This window comes from Lagopus muta, chromosome 17 (genome assembly GCF_023343835.1).
Source record: "Lagopus muta isolate bLagMut1 chromosome 17, bLagMut1 primary, whole genome shotgun sequence".
Taxonomy (NCBI): domain Eukaryota; kingdom Metazoa; phylum Chordata; class Aves; order Galliformes; family Phasianidae; genus Lagopus; species Lagopus muta.
Genome location: NC_064449.1, coordinates 7,576,673 through 7,593,968, shown reverse-complemented (window position 1 = coordinate 7,593,968; position 17,296 = coordinate 7,576,673). Strand labels below are relative to the sequence as shown.

At 46.3% G+C, this 17,296-nt stretch overlaps 1 protein-coding gene across 19 annotated transcripts in view; it reads left to right on the top strand.

Moving 5' to 3' along the window:
* The window catches only part of PITPNM2 (phosphatidylinositol transfer protein membrane associated 2), a 114,267-nt gene that overhangs the window by 12,795 nt on the left and 84,176 nt on the right, over nt 1–17,296 (top strand). Inside the window, exon 1 of one of the 19 annotated variants that reach the window (XM_048964043.1) lies at nt 5,766–5,786. The exons of 17 other annotated variants lie outside the window; for them this stretch is intronic. The gene's annotated coding sequence lies outside the window, so the exon portion shown is untranslated. Of the gene's footprint in view, nt 1–5,765; nt 5,787–10,700; nt 10,804–17,296 lie in introns of those variants that run through there. One more of the 19 variants, XM_048964039.1, reaches the window with a different exon arrangement.

The window sequence follows — 17,296 nt, the reverse complement described above, 5'->3', positions numbered from 1 at the left end:
TGTACTGTCAAATGGAAGCCCAGGTCAGCTTTGCACGTGGCTCCTTTGTGCCTTGCTGTCAGTACCTGCACATGAGCCTGTAGCACTGTGCTCTCTGAGGTACATTTCTGCCCAGGTTGTGTAATGTGATGAACTTTCCCTTTCTAGAGCCTTGTGTTCTTCTACATGGACACAGTCTAGGGCTGAATCTTACTTTTTTTTGTGCTCTGTTTGTATCGGGACTCGCTCCGCAACCTGTGATGTCAGAATAGTAACAATTGTAAGGGCTGAGTTTAATGAAAGTGACTGAATTCAGCACCATCTGTTGTCGTGTTGGATCCTTCGCAGAGCATGCTGCAAAGCACCGTGCAGTGAGTTAGATTGAGGTGATAACACTTCAGAGAGGTGGGTGATGGCTGCTGTCGTACCAACAAGGAGGGCAGCCCTGCTTGGCAGCCTGATGGCACAGCTGTGATGTTCCCACACCTGTGTGGAACGGCGTGGCTTCGAGTGGCACTTGTTACGGGGCCAGGCAGTTTGGTGTTAGGAAATTGCTAGTGTGTGGATGGATGGGTTTTTTCTCTTGGTCATTTTCTTCCTTTTTATAATAGAAACACTAGATGAGTAGTGGAGGAACTGTTTGGACATACGTATTTAACTGGGAGGAAAAAGCTGTGACGCTAACCACAAACTGACGGTTTCCTGCTGCAAGTAACTTTCTATAGATCTCAACCTCATTCGTTGTGTCTGTGCTGCTGTTTAAATAGCTGAGGAAGATTCTACTGCTTCTAGGCTGCTTATTTTTGACAGTCTTTGTTGTAGCAGTTTGGGGATGGTGGCATGAAGAGAAATCATTACAGATCTAATACAAATTCAGGATTGGTGAAGTCCAGAAGGCTTCTGAATCTTATGATCTTGTATAATGTAGAGGTTGAGAAGCAAAACCTTTAAACACATGGCAGATTGATTTTTGTAATTGCATTTGCATGTGTAGAGCTCTGTTTATTTCAGGGGAGATGGGATGTAATTGCATGAACCTACCTGTGTGACTGAGACCTCTTCACCCACGACTGCAAGCTTCTGATTCGCCTTCCCCTCCCCATCCTGCTTTGCTGTGATGTGTTAAATATCACAGCTGCAAAAACCAGAGCAAGTTTCTCCCTGCCCTTCCCATTGCAGCTGGAAAGCTTGGCCAGATCCTTCCCCTGTGGTTTGTGACACTGTAAATAAAGGCTTGGGAGGTCACACGTTTTCCATTTCAAGTTATTTTGTTTCCAGCACTGGAATGGGTTTGGGGGGTGGGGGTGGAGAAGGAAAGGAGGGGGGGGGGGGAAGAAAGAAACAAACAAAAACCCAAACTGATCTGGTTTATTGCAAGAAAAACAACTCAGCAATACCAAGTGAAAAACAACAGGGGGAAAAGAAGGCTTCAGACTTTGACTGAAGCTGAGAGTTGGAGAATTGGAGTCGAAGATTTCACAGGAATCCACTATTAAGATGTGAAAGAGAAGCTATCTACAAAGTGAGAGCTCTGAACACCATGCTCCTGTGATCTGGTGCTTTTCCTGAGGGGTTCTGAAAAATTATCTTTAAAGGCATGTTGATGTGACTCTGTAAGCATACTGGTGAGTAATTTCACCTGCGTTCATAATGAGCGAGCCTCGTTAACACGGTTACTCATGTGCCTAAATGTCAGTTAAGTGGGCTTTGAAATGTGGAGCTGAGAAGTTCTGCCTGTGGGTCTCACAGGCTGTGATGCATTCTGTGGTTTGGTGCCCCTGAGTTGCCTCTTCCAGGGCCAGAGCTGACCATAGTTGGTGGAAGCACGCAGTGCTCACTTTGCCTGCTGCACATAGGTGCACAGGTAGAGTTCTGCCCTGATTTGCAGGAGCAGAAGTGCTGGGATGGCTGTTAGTGCTGTTGCTCTCAGCTGATGTCTTGCATTGGGCAGGCTTGGTCTTCTTGGCTGTGGTTCTTTCCATGTTGATGTTTGAGGTTTTGGTTGTTCACAGAAAACACTGCTTAGGTTTAAACTTCTATTTCATGCATTTAATTTTGATACTTGCAGCATCCTGTTTTGGATTTACTGAGAAATGAGCTGAGAACCAGGTCTGGTGGGCTTTATTACTGACTGGTGCTATGCAACGTGATTGATGTTGGCTTGCTGGGGAGAGGCAGTTACTGGCAACTGTGTCACCTATTTCTGTTGAGTTTTGAAGAGACCTTTTCCTGGCAAAGATATTTTTTTTTTCTTTACCTTTATCAAAACAGGATATAAAAGTGAGTATATTTGCTGCTAGAGAGTCCTTGTTTACCTTGATGCTACGGAAATATTTCTTCTTCCGTAAATCATTGCATTTATAAGTGTACAGCAGAATCAAAAGAGAACCGTTCTCTCTCTAGATGTTACTCTCTGTGCAGATGGTCTTTTGACTCAATGACTTTTCTTTCTTGGTCCTCCTTTGTGTTTTTTCTTTAATGGGCACGTGACATATGGCCATAAAAAATACTGGCCCAGTTTCACCCTTGCTGAAGCTCATTGACGTCATTAAAGCTACAGCAGGGATGACTTGGCCCAGATTCTTTAAAAATAAGACCTGATGAACAACCCCTCATGGAAAAGCTCTGTAGAGGTTGTCCTGAGCATAGTTCAGAGCAAACGCTGTGCAATGTGCTGCCACATCTATAAAATTCCCATTGGCAACCTCCCTACGAAATGGGGTAGGACCCTTCCTGGAGGGGTTGCAGGACTCATGGACTCGCTTTTGTGATTCCTTACCTGTGGGATGGAAAGGGACCAATAAGGAAGTGGTTGAAGGCACTTACGGGCAGGTCAGGGTGGAGATGTCACTTGCCTGGAAGTTTTCAGAGATGGGTTCTGTCTTTGGGCTCTCCAACATGCAAGGGCAGTTCTTGGGCAAAGCGAATGCGGTTGAAACGATCTGGGGAAAACCGTTGCCTTGAGCAGATTTTCAGGAAGGTGATTTGTATCAGCTTTGTCTCCCACAAGCCAGTTTGTTCTTTATCCTGGCTGCTGCCCAGCAGTAGCATTCCCTGCCCCATCCCAGGACTGGCACCCACAGATGCACTGTTTCCCTTCCCTGGTGCATGGGATGCTCCTGGGCTCAGCATCCCGAAGCAGCTCTCCGGTGGAGCTGCTTCTGCAGCCATCCTGCCCTCTTCATAGCACAGGATATTACAGTGAATGCACATGAAAGAAGGCAGCATAAACTGTGGCAAAATAGTAAATTCAAACAACAATGCTTGATCCTGTGTAAGCTGAAATGCAGCTTTAGATCTGAACAAGCTGAGAACAGACACAAATATAAAAGTTCTCAATAGCAGATGCTTTCAATCATCTTTTTTTATGAAAATGAGTGCGGCGGTTCGTGGATGGCAGTTCTGCAGAACTTTGCACTAACTTAAAGTCAGTGTTTTGCTCATATAAATAACTGCAGGAAGAAACAACCTTTAAAGAACGGTTGTAGCCCTGAAGCCATATCTGTAATGGATGAATGCTTGATGGCTGTTTGCAATGCCAATATTTGCTGCCGAGAGCACCTTTAACTTACTCAGCTGAATTTTCAGTTCTTGGTGGTAATAACTGTGTCTGGCCAAGGCAGGGCTCTTGCAGCTAGTCCAAGAAATCAGATAGTTATTTTTCTGATGCCAGATTCTTCTGGTCCAGTGAATATAACTGCAAGAACATATAGTTCCCAAGAAGGAAAATGCTTACTGTGAGTTTGGTGACAGCTGAAGATAACTTGGGAGGTGGGGGATGGAGAGAATAACACATTTGTCTGCTTTAAGAGCGTGTTTGTTGTAAGGGATTTTTAAGTTGGAAAGTTTTTTGCAGACGAAAGCCAGAATAGGCTCAAAGTGACATTGGCTAGTATAAATAGTGAAGGGAGAATTAGGGCTTTAAAATATAGTCGATCTTCTGATTAGTCCAAAACTCTGCTGGTAAGATAGAGAGGGAAATCTGGGCTTAACCTGATAAATGTCCTTGCTATGAAAGAGTCAGAAACAAGGAGCACTCAGCTCGTGGGATCCAGAGATCACAGTGCCAGCAGGCTCCTTAAGGGAGGGGGGGGGGGGGGGGGGGAAGGTGACTGTGGAGATGGTCTTGCTTTGAGCATCTCTTTCCTTGTACTGCTTTCCTCCTTCCATTCCAAGCTCCCTTATGTTATTGCCTGTGGACCTTTTTAGGGTGGTATCCTACCAAGACCAAAAGCACAGCATAGTGGGTTTGAGCAAAACCCTCCCTGGGACCTGAGATAGGTAGAGCCACCACAGCTCCTCTGAGCAGACAGCTGGGCAGCATGGATGGGCTTGGATGTATGGCAGCTCCAGGAGTGCTTCTTTATTGGAGAAGAGGGTTAAAGGGTGAGGGAAGGTGTGAAAATCCTTAAATTCAGTCTTCCCAGCTGGCTCACAGCAGTTCGTGTTCTGGAAGCAGACTTGCTTGGGATGAGTCCTGTTGTTGTCTTAGCACTCAGGTATTTCTTTTGGCTAAAAACATGATTTTCAGGAAGGTGTGTAAGTGCCAGCAGGTAGCTGCCAGTGGCTGTGCTGTGCTTGCACATACACACATACAGTGTGCACAGCCTTCCATCTGAGCACAGCACACAGCTCAGGAGCAGTGCTGGGAAGCTGTCTGTTGCACACAAGCTGTGTCCTTTAACACAGCAGCACATGGATGTGCACGTTGCACAGCTGTCCCCGGGCTGCGTGCCGGTTATCAGTGAGATAACCTCAGCTGAGCCCAAGGGCTGGAAGTGTTGTCAGGGGCTTGCTGTCCGGGGACCGCTTGAAGTCTTCAAGCTGACACTGTCACAAGTGGGAACTGCCCTAAGTGTCACTTCTAACAGAAGGCAGTGGGTTCTGCAGCATGGATGTGCTTTCGTCTCGGGGCCTGGCCCTGCTGGCTGCAGGCAGGCAGAGAGGTGCAGCAGCAGATGGGCTGTCAAACTCTCATGCACCCTTTTTGCTTATGAAGAATGAATGAAAATCAGTATGCAGATCAGGAGCGCTCTGTATATCTGAAGAAAAGCATCCTGGCAGTCGTGTTTGCTTAAAAAAATAAAAGGAGGGGTTGGTGTAAATGCTGTATTTAGTCGGATTAGGAGTGAACTTGGAGAAGGAGCTCCAGAGAAGGGAATGGTCCAGTGCAGGAGGAGAGCTTTCTGTTTACGGGACTGGAATTCTAAATTTATTTTGGATGATTTGTGCGTTAAGCTGGAGAGCAACAGGCTGACTTCAGCTCATTGCTCACTGGGTGCTTGGCTCCCACTGGCTGCTGTAGGCCTTGGGGTCTGGCTGTGTTCTTGAGGGCTGCTGGAGAGCAGCAATGAATGATGGAAGGGCAACTTTCTGACAGCGCTCTTCGTGCTTATATGAGAACTGTCAAAGAAAATAAACTTGAAATGAATGTGAGCTATTTCTTTGATCAGTGGTTCTTGTTCATATTCTAATTATTGTTTATAGCTAGAATGCAATCCACCAACAAAAAATTCTTTTTTTTTTTTTTTTTAAAGTTTTTTTTTCTAATTTATTTTAATGAGGTTTATTTTGAAGGATTATGTTTCTAGGTAACTGTTGGAGGTTGTTTTGGGGAAAGGCTGCCAAAATGCTTATGAACCCATGGCTGCACCAGGTACATACAGTCTCCTTTGGAAAGTTTGGCTGTTCCCATGTGACCTCATGGAGGGGCCGGGGCTGCACTGGAGTGTGAGAGTCCTCCCAGATCCCTGCCCACGCCGAGCCTGGAAATAGCTCTGCCAGGAGCAAGCAGTGTCACAGCGGGGGTGAGTCGCTGGATGGGCCCAGTTCCACTTATCTAAATGAGCTGTGATCTTGAATTTAACATGCTGTTTCATAGCTAAGATAAGAGGCGCATGAATTAGATTATTGCTGGAGAAAAAAATAGAGGGGCGATGTTATAAATACTTCTGTGAGAAGTTCAGCAAAGCATTAGCTGGTCTTTTTATATTTATGAACAGCAGTGGACAAAGTACTGTCTTTCCCTTTCTTTTAGATGTAAGCTAGCTTACATCGTGAGCAAGTGTTAACATTACCATTGCTTTGAACAAAGCAGTTTATTGCTGCCTAGCCTCCCGTTGCTGGCAGCTCTGGAAGCACTGTGCCCAGCAGAGCACTGAAGACGTGCTGGAGCTGCAAGCCCTGCGCTGTGAACAGCGGCCTTTCCCTCGCAGAAGGGCAGGATGTGGGTAACAGCCTTACAGTGAGGTGCTTCTGGCCCCCAAGTTGCAGTCCAGCACCCAGCCTTGCCAGCGTGTCACCCACACTGCTCCGAGCCAGCCACAGAGCTGCTGGACGCAGCTTCCCCATCTCAGCAGCTGAGAAACTCCGGCCAAGGGCTAAGCTACATCAAGCTGCACTTCCAGAGGCTAAGCTGATTGCAGATCTCTCAGATATAAATCTTTCTGTACTAATAAATGAATGCCTGCAGTAGTTACTGTTAGAGCGTATGGAAGTTCTCAGAAAGAAAAATTTCCCGAACAAGCTGTTTGTGCAGTGTCTGCTGACTGTTAAGGATGGGTGTTGTTAATTGGGCTCTGCCCCCTCCATGGGAACAGGGTGCACGCTCTGCTGGCACACGGCCCTGTGCTCCTGGCAGAGCTGCTAAGCACTCAGAACCACTTGCATTGCCTCCATGGTGGCTGGGTTCGTGGGCAGGCTGGGTTTCTGCTTTGTGCTGGGGAAGGCAGGCAGCCTCACAGGGAGATTTTTGTTGTGCTTGAGTCTTTGAGAGCCGTAAGGCTTCCCCATGGGTGCAAATCCTGGGCAGGGCTGGTGGTGGGGACATGGCTGAGCATCTGCTGCTGATTCATTCTTCCTGCAGCTTTTCTCCTAAAAGAATACGTTGTCTGTATGGTAGAAGTAGCACAGTTCTTCTTACTACAGGGAATGAGACTTGCTGGAAGTCAACCTCACCTAATCCAAAGCATCACAAACGTAATAATAAAGATCATCTTAAATTTTGCACTTGATAGGTGGGGAGGCAGTAGTTTGCTCTTTGAAGCTGCGCTTTGTCTTTCGAAAACAATCTTCCCCATTTTGCATAAATGCTGTATTGCAGCCCGCCCTTAATAGCCACTGATTAGAGGGTCCTTTGTGAAGCATTGTCTGTTTCTGACTTAATTTAATTAATATGGAACCAGTAAAATTTCTGTGGAAACAAAGCAGGAGTGAGGTTAGTACCAGATAAACGTGCGTGCTGGGTTGTGAAAGTGAACACAGAACTAATTTCTTAATGGGACCGCTAGAAGAACAAACAAATCTACAGAGCCACGGTTGTGTGCCTCAGCTAGAAATATGTTTGTGGATATAATTAAACTCCAGTTAATAACATATTGTCCTCAGCCTTGGCGAAGAACTACTTTGGGCTGTAGCTGAGTGCCCAGAGCACTTTAGTTGATGAGCTCCTCCATGCGGCCTGCAGCTCTGGTGGCTCCTAGTGGTACGGTGCCATGGGCAAGCTGGGCAGGTGGGGGGCTGCCATGGCACGGCATGAGGAACGGCCGAGCACGAAGGTAATGTTTCAGGCCTCACTTTTTGCATTGCAAATCCCATTTCCTAAATAAGCTGCTTGCACTGGTGTGTTAAATGATTGATTATCGCCGAGCTTTTCTTCACCCTGGAAAAAACCAGAAGGTGAGCGGTGTGTTTTAAAGCTCCGTGTTGAACGTTATGTGATGAAGTTGTTCTTTTGAAGTGACGCACTTGGGAGGATCATTCTCAAGACCATCTTTGGTTTGGGGGATCGTAAAGGCTGGTTCCAGCTGTAATGAAGTGCCTTGCTGCTTAATATGCTCCTATCATTGCGTGTGTTTTTTGTTCAAATATTAAATCACGGTGTCTATGGCTATAATAACGCGGTTGTTTTATGTCTTGGAACAGGGGAAAATAATTTGATTTCGTTGGAATAATGTGATTGTAACGTGCCTCTGGGTTTGAATTAAAGGGGGAGGTGTGCAGGTGGCTGGCAAAGCAGCACCGCACTCCTCATGCTTTCCTGCTGAAATTCCGCTGCCGTGGAGGGCAGCACATTTGTTTCTAATGGAACAACTTGTGAGCAAACACTAGGATGTTTATGATGACAGGGAGAGCAGTAGAAAAATACAGGCTATAAAATCCCCCTCATTAAGGTGTAATTGGCTTGGCGAGGTGCAGAGCTGGGTGCTGGCTGTGTGCCGCGCTGGGCAGAAAGGCTGCCTGTGGGCAAGCAGCTGGCTGCGTGCATGGCCGGGGGAGGCTCTGGGATCCTCTGGCACTAACTGCTTTAAAAATCAAGGGTTTATTTCCCCTTTTGAAGGGAAAAGAAGCGTGATGGTTTCTCGAATCAGGATGACTGCACCAATTGAATTGTAATTTGATAAATGAAGTATAAACGCCCAGGGAATGACCTCCTGTAAAACACAGAAGTGCCTGAATCATTTGTGCTTTGAATCTTGCTCCACATCTCTGTATTTCCTGCTCATGCTGTTCATTAGAGTAGTCTCCTGTGCCCTGTTGTTTTGGGGTTGGTAATGGATAGCTAAGTGATGCATGCTGAAGAGAATATTTCTGTGTAAGTAAAGTGCTGTGCCTTACTTTGCATAAAGTGTCCTGTGGATGTGGGGTGGAAACCCTTCTGATTTCCTCTCTTTTGTGTTCATAGCTAGGCCCTGAAATGGAGCTGTGCTGTCTGTGTACCCCTGGATGGCTGTTCATTGGGACTTCCCATCCTGTACAAACCTACACTGCAGAGCAGCCTGTGTTTCCTTCCAAGTGAGTCCTGAGGGTTTTACATGCTCTCAGGAGCTCAAGGGTTAAGCTCATCAGCTTACCAGCAAATATTTTCTTTGCTTTTCTGGTTTGGGGCTAAACATATCTTGATTATGTTTAATGCTTCCAGTTGCAAGCATATCAGCAGGGATTTTGTTTTGCCCTTCAGGTAGGTGCAGCATAACGTCAGCCCTTCTATAGCTGCCTGCAAAGCTGTGCTGGTCCTCCTCTGAGGGCTGCATGTGGGAAGCGATAAAACTTTATTGGAGAGTTAGTTCCTTTATTCTTGGTATACTTTTTATGAGGAATCAGCTTATGCATTTGAAGGACAGTGGGGGAAAAAATAGTTACCAGGCTTTCTGGGGCTGGGCTTTGCTTGAGAAAAAATAGTGTTTACTGCCTTACCTGCTCTTTGCCCAACTTCAATGCTGCTGCCCCCCCAGGGATGCAGGGAGCTCCTCCAGCTTTGTCTGAGCTGCTTCTCCAGACCACAGTGTTAATCAGTGGGGAGGAGCATGATGTGAGAGCTATGCAGAAGGAAGGCAGCTAGGGCTGAGTTTGTTTCCTTGGGTGCCTCGCCGTGCCACTTTGCTGCAGTCAAGCTGTTAATGGGATCTTCTCTATGGGAATCTTTGCAAACTGGTGTGTGTGGCAAACACAGCACCAAGGTACGCAGTGTGCTCCATCACCACCTGCAGCTGGAACATCTGAGCTGACCTGGGAGAGCTGTGTGTCCTTTTGTCTTGATGTTGTGCTCTGGGCATTGAAAGCCTCAAATCAGGGGATTCTCCAGAGGAACTGAGCTCTGGATAGAAACCTACGTGGTGCTGCTGATGGCTCTGCTGGGTTTCTACTCTGCCTGAACTAGAAAGTGGGCTGGCTGCCTGGAGAGATGCTCTGAGCAGGGCACTGGCCAAGAAATCTGTGCTGGCAGCAACATGGTGCTGACAGAGAGCAGCCTGAATAGGTAGGAACTGTCAGGAGCTTGGGCAAATGAGAGGAATCTTTATTCCTGTTTTTTTTTTGTTTTCTTTTTTTCCTGGGATATGCCAAGAATAGGTGATTCAGGAAGGGAATACCTGGCACAGCATGATGGCAGCTGAGCCAGCTGCCCCAGCGATGCTTTGCCAGGAGCCTTTGGGCCTGTTATACTTAGTATAAGTACAGCTAACTAAATAAAGCAATTGTTACTATCAATAAAGCTAAATGAGGGCTAAAAGCCTTGAATGCATCTTACCTGTTCAGCATTTGTTCCTTTCCGCTTCTGCAGGCGGTTAATGGAGCACGTACAGACATCAGGCGGCACGATGGCCCATCACAACTTCCTCCCAAGGTGAAGGATTTGTTTGTATGGTCCAAAATCTTTTATTCTTCTGTCTCCCTGGTGGGGAAGATTTGCTGCTGATATTTGTAGGTTGGCTTCTTTTGGGAAGTGCCGACTGAAGGGTGGAAATCGGTGCACTTTTCCACCTTATTTAAAAAGGCTGTTTGTAGCTAAGAGCTCGTTGGCACCAGGACATGGTTTTGTTGCAGCACTGTGTTATTGCATGAAAGCCTGGCAGTCTGCTTCTGGATGGTGGCCTCAAGAACAGCCCCTGGATAATGCTGTACGTAGGATTTTTTTTATTTATGTAGAGTTTGGTGCAGCTTCTTCCCATGTAGTGGATAGAGCAGCTTGGGTGAAGTGCATGTCCATGTTTGAATTATGCTTACCGTTAGCAGCAGTCAGTCCTAGTGCACTTGTCCAGGGTCTCTAGAGGGCTGCTGGATGGGTCCAACCCCTTCCTACAGCCTGGGGACAGAACCCCAAGAGCAGGTCTGCGTGTTGCCCAGCTGCGTTGCAGCATCTCTCAGAAGCTGTTAGGGAAATCTGGTGGTGATTTTTGCATAAGATACTAAAATTGGAGGAGCAGAGCTATGCTGCGAAGACTTCTGATGAGAATAATCCTGCCCACAGCTGTGCCAGTAGTGAGGAGCAGTCAGAGCTCTCAGTGCACACGTTCCCCCACCCAGCAGCAAGTAGCACAGTAACCGGTAAGGGGTGCAAGGGGAGGGGGTGGTTGTTCTGCCCTGAGTGCTTGCCTAATAGTAGTAACAATTCTGTACTTAACCTGCCAAGTTTTTCTCTAGAGTAAAGGTAAAGAGATGGGGGAGAAGTGTGTGGCAAAAAGGATGTGGCAAAAGGATATGGCAAAGATGAAGAATTGCTGTTAGATCTGAGTTTAAATTATCTTTACGTGTGCTTAAGGAAAATGTAACGTGTTCCCTAATCTCTCAAGCTGTCATGTCTGCAGGCTGGCTAATGCAAAATCTCTGGGGGGAAATACAGTGGCAAGGAGGGTCATATGTATTTTGCATCTTCCCTATCTTCCTCTCCCTCCAGCTAAAGAGCATTCAGGCTCGAGTGCCCTGAGCTACCCAGGTGCAGAGGATATTATGGATTCTCTGTATTGCCAGCCCTGCTTTTCGCTCCATGCAGCGCAGCTCATGCCAATACTCCCCCACTTGCGTTTGCACTTCTGGCAGCAGTCATTACACAGTGTGAGCTCTGCACATGTGTGCTTTCCCTGCAGCTCCGCTGGCAGCAGCACTGTGTGCTCCTTGCCACAAGGCAATGGGGTTGGCTTGGGCTGGGGCTACTGGGAGGCTGCATGCACGTGAGCCGCGCTCCTGGCAGCCATTGGAGGCAATGGAATGGAGGAGAACTGCAATTCCTTTCTGCTTTCCATTGGAGTGGAGAAATAGTGCATGTTCTGTCATGCACTGCCACCATTCGAGGGCTCCCAGTCCGATTTGCCAAGGCAGAGGCTTGACGTGAGGCCAAATGCACTTGACGGAAGTCTCTCTGCTGTCAAAACCTCTCCTCCTCCTGTGCTAAAACAAAGCTCCAGAGTAACGCTGCTCCTTCCTTCCCATGGCTCTGAGCAACAGAAATGCTGCACATTCTGGAGCTGTTCTGTGCAGGGCTTTTGTTACTGTTATTCAAAACTTACTTTTCCATTTAAAAAAAAGGTGATAGCAGTGCATTTAAATGAAATAGCCACAGAGAAATGATGTGCTTTCTTTAATTGGACCATGTTAGATTTTATTTACTGATAACGTCCAAAGAGAGCTTTTGGAATAATGCAGGAAGAGAGAATGTGTCCGTTGTGGTAAAGTGCTTTTGGTAAATGCGTTATGGCAGAGTTATGAAGTCAGAAGGAAGCCTTAATTACACTTATGAAGCCATTAGAGTCTGAAGCAGCAATCCAAGCTTTTGCTGCAATTGTGTTTTATATTTCTCCACTGAAGGCCTTAGTATATATATATTAAAAAAAAAAAAAAAAAAGGACTTGTTTTAGAGGGTAATTTCTCCTTTTGTTTCCTTTGCTTTTTTTCAAATGGTGCAGAAGTGATGCTTGCACATGGCAGCAGTAAGCTACAGAGATTCACAGCAGTTCTCAGAGCACACGCTGCTCCTGCTCATCCAATGCTGAGGGACCCAATGTCCACACCAGTGCAGCATAAGAAACTGCTGAACTTGATTCTCCCACCTTGGGGAAAGGAAGGGAGGGCAGGGTTAGTCTCCAGGAGCCTCGTGCACAGCTCCCTCTGGGTCCAGGGAAGGGGAAGGATCGCACCGGGAGGCTTTATTTTAATCAAAAAAGGCCTTGGCAGCTCAGCAGTGTGCTAGCACTCTGTTACCACTGAGGTCAGCACAGCAGAGCCTGTGCCCTGCTCGGGTCTCTCTGAGTTCAGTTTTCAGGTGTTGATGAGCATTTGTAATGCTCTTTTTTGAGGCTTTGCAAATGATTCCCTGATAGTACATTATTTATAGCAGATGTTAATTTAATAGAGTGAACTTTGTTACCCTTCAGGATATAAGCATCTTAATTAAAAAAAAAAAAAAAAAAAGCACCCTGACAAAAATGTAGCTGTAAATCAAAGGTCAACAGGCAAACAGCCTGAAGGTATTGTTTGCTCAGTTGTTAAATTGATACTGTGATGCTTTCTTAAATGTAATATTTCTTTAGTGACAGGAAGGTTAAGTACAAGTTGTACTGTTATGCGAAAGGAGTAATGAGCCTTATTTATTAGTGTTTTTCTAAAGCTGATTGCTTGAAATAATTGCAAGTGCAGCGCAGTAGTGCCAGAGCTTTTCACTGCGGCTCTCAGCAGTGGCTCTGGGCTCCCCTCTCTGTTCTGCTTTCATGTAAGGGCTCTGCCTCTCAGCCATCCCCACCTGGGGGTCCGACTGCTGGCAGAGAGGTCAGGCCTTCATTCATCAGCTCCTGGGTAAGAAATGAACTCTTGGAAAAGCGCTTTCCAAGAACGGCTCCGTTCCCCAGATACCAAACCCTGCGTGGGGATGGTGGGCTCCTGCTTTGCGTTGGAGGGAGGTGAGTCCCAAGCTCTGTTGTTTGTTCTGGGCATGGGATTCAGCCTTTTCAGTCTGCAGTCAGAAAGATAATTTTAGAAATCTCAAGAATGTCTGCTCAATCTGTTGAAACAGTTTTGTCCTTCTGCGAAAGTGTGTTTATCTTTACCGTGGGACAAGGTCTGCTACGTTGTACAGACTGCTTCTCAGCCTGTTTTTCTGTTTTGATGGAGTTATCAGGAATAAAACAAAACTCCAAACATTTAACCGTTCCAAGGCCGTCTGCTTTCCTTTTGCTCAGCTCTCAGCATACTGAGCTGGGGAAGGTATGACGGTAAATATTACCACCTTGTTTCCAAAAGCTGTTGCTTTAGATCTCTCACTGCAGCATCTGAAGCATTACTGGGAATATTCAGAACTGTTATAACAACATCTCTGGTGTTATTTTTCTTTTCCAAAAGTCTTTCCCTTCCTGCTATTTCCTGGCAGAGAATGCTAATGAGCAGAGCTCCAGGTGAATCATGCAGCAGCAGTGAGCAGAGAGATGCTCCCCTTCCCTTCAGATGGCAGTGGTGATTCTCAGAGTGCGCTGGCAGCACTGCTGCATTTTGCATTATGTTTGTGCATTTCCAAATTGTTAAATGCTTCTTTCAGTTATCAAGTTTGTTCTGATTGAATGTTGGTAGAGGCTTCAGTGTTCTGAAATTTGGGTCAACGACTCGAAGCATATGGCAGTAGAATTCCCAGTGCTGCATCTCTTTAAGGCAGCAATGCTCTGGGTTAAACCCAAGTGCTCCTACTCCCAAGGAGATGGCTGAGGATGGCTTCCATTCCAGCAGAGCACCCTAGAGATAGAGATACAGACTGTAATTGTAGAGCTACGTGGATAATTGGATACCCAGTATTTCCTGTTTGTTTTACATTTCAGTAGTTTGAGCTAGCTCTGTCTTCAGGGATCTAAATTAAATGAAGTTGTTTACAGCTGTAAGCTTGGAGATGCATCAGTCAGTCAATGTGACATGGAAAGAATGACTTGGAGAGCACAGAGAGATCAGCAAATGGTCTGCTTCTGTCTGGGCATGGTTTTGTGGGGTTGTTGTTGCTGTTGGGCTCATCAGACTTCAGCATGTTCTATTCAAAACAGCATCTATAGTTTAAAAACATAGGTTTATATATTTTTACAGGATTTTGAGTTGATGCCTAACTAGCACTGCTCAGTAGTTACCTGATTTAAGGTCTTTACCAGAAGGCACCCAGTGTTGCTGCAGTGGCATGGTGGGCTCTGCATTTCCTGAGCAGATTTGAGGACAGCTTTGAGGACAGGTACCTTCTGGTGGGGGCTCCTCACCGGGGGGTTCTGATCCCTCGGGGGGCTTTTTTCCCCTTTCCTGTGTGCTGTATTGATCAGAGAGTGCAGAGCAAGCCAGATTTGAATGTTGAGCTGGAGAGGAAGCTGTTGCCAGCCCTCCACTAACAAAGCTTTTTGCTTTGTGAAATCCTGAAGAAAGCTCGAGGCTGTTTCAGGTGTTGGGGATGCCCAACCTGTGTGGTGCCCGTGCAGTGTGTGCCCAGCCCTGCTTCCTGCTGCTCTGCCTGGGCCGTGCCTGGCCCTGCTGCAGCCCCCTGCCTCATAGAACTCCCTGCAAAGCTTCAGCCCAGCTGCACTCAAATGGTAGCAGATGCTGGTCTAACCATTTGTCTTCAGGCATTTGGGGCAAACGCCAACAGATAGAGGCACTGAGGACAAAAAGTAAATTGGCCTTCTAAAATCCTTTCAGCTTTAAGTATTACAGATATAATTAGAAACAGAGGCAAGGATTATTATCCTATAAGTGCCTTTCTAGTCTGCTCTGCTTTTGTAACCTTTCTTTTCTTCATCTGTCATTCTGTCTTGCTGCATTGTTTCTCCGTGCAGCCTGGTGTCTCCACCACCGTGTCCCATTGCTGCCTTTGCTCTTAGCACTGTCTCTATTTGCTTTTCCCTTTGCTTACGTCAAGGCTGTCGTCTTTTGGCTCTGCACTGGTGTTCCCGTGAAGCCACCATCATTCAAACAGATAGGGAGCTCTTTCTGCTGCAAGACAAGGAAAAGATGCTTTCTGCAAGTGCTCCTTCTCAGGCTACACAGCTTCCCCCTCTGCTATCAGGTGAATTAAGTTTGTTTAAAAAAGGAGCAAATGCCTTGGAGGTGGGGGGCTGGCGCATGGTGTGAATTGCTCCCTGCAGGTGCTGATGCTCAAAGCAGAGTGGATTCCTTGGACCGGGGACCTGGGCTCAGCTCTGCACTGCAGTGGGGGCTGCAGTCTTTGCTCTGTTATAACAGACCTTGGTTCGCCCTGGGTTTGAACTGCTGTCACTGTCTTTAGGTTCTCTTACACCTGACAAAACTCCAGTGGGACCTTGGAGTTCAGGGAGGGGAGTGCAGTGGAATTCTTGCAGTTGCCGTTTCCTCTGCTCTGTCCCTTGCTCTGTGCAGGCAACATTCTGAGTCCTGAAGCTTCTTTTACTCTGCCATCCATTTGTCAGAGCCATCTGGTTTAGGACAGAAATATTATTTCCATCATCCTTGCCCAGTTTGACAATTACTCTGGTCAGGAGTGTGCAGTTCTCAGCCAGCTGGAGGGGCTGCATCTCCTACTCTGATGGGAGAGAGGAATGAAGGGTCTGGAGGGGGAAACCAAATGGGGAAATAAAAATGGAAGGACACAGATATCTGTGCAGATCCCCCCGTTGGGCAGGGGTTGTGCAGCTTTCCTTCACAGAGTTGTTACTGCAGACAGGACTGAGCAGGAGTTGGTGCCACAGTGCCTTTGTGTGAGCAGCTTGTGCATGTTTGAATACTGAGGGTTCTCAGCAGCTCCCGGCCTGGTGCATGAAGCCCGTTGGCTTGGGTACCCTGAAAGCAAAGCCAACTGCTTTCAGAACAAACAAACCCCCTACAACGCTCGCTCGTTATTTCCCAGATACAGCTGAGATGTTCAGTCTTGCCCCAAGGGAAATCGATGGTGTGTTTGGACTCCCTGTTGCTTTCCGTGTATGTGAGTGTGTTTATTTTATTTAAAGAGTTGGTACATAATCAGTCTTAAAATTAACCGACTGCCTGTTGACTTGTTACCCTGTGAATGAAAACACATTGCTCGTAATTTGTTTGACATTATTCTGTCCCGTTGTCAGGCTTCTAATTACTTCTAGAACATAACCCAGATGTCTGTCTGTCTCTTTATGTCTCTTCTATCATCATTATTATTATTTATCTCTTTTATTGTGAAACATGGAAGGAAATATTTCATGGAAGTGGTAGAAGTTTGCTCCCCCGCCTCCTCAAGAATTTAGGAACTGGCTGTGGGTTTAACCCTATAAAGCTGGGCTCCTTTTGAAGGGTATCCATGTGGGCATCCAGAATTGCACATCCTCTGTGACTCCAGGTCTGACCCTCTGTGCTTTAGGGATGTTGAAGTGTGTCTGTCCACATTAAAATGCTTCTTGATGATTGCATCCCCCACCTAATTTATTTTTAAAGAAGAGATAAATTACTGGTGCTTTTAGAAGATTAAAATATTAATGCATTTAAATATAACAGAAGACAGGTGAGGCAGAAGGGATTGCCCTTTCAGAATGTGCAAGATGAGCAATCTCTGGTTGAATCCCTTGGATAAGCATGTGGTGCTCCTTGCCAACATAGGCTTTTGATAATTAGCAATGGGAAAACTCAGGTTGTGCGATGCAAGGTTTAGTTGCTCAAAAATCTTTCCCATAACTTAAATTTTCCTAGAGCCACAAGCTTCTAAGCACTGGAAGCACAGTTTTCCAGTGACACACTGGATCACCAATGAACTCAGGGCTGTTTCCCAGAGGCATTTTAAGCCACTCAAACATCACAAGGTTGCTACACTTTTAGTGGGACGCCTGAACACTTTGCATTGATCCCTCCTAGAAAGCTGTGCTGTCCAAGGAACCAGCTCTGTTCCCTGGGTTGGGTCTCATTTGGCTGAGCTAAATTTGTAAGGTAAGGGGGGAGTGTGGAAGCTGTTTTTAGCTATATGAAACATGATTTTAGCTGAAAGAAATGACCCTGCTGACTTCTTGTTTTTGTATTGTTGATTGCCAGCTTTCTTAGCTCCTATTTGTGAAAGATTACTATTATATTTAAATGCTGTTTCCTTTAGGGAAAA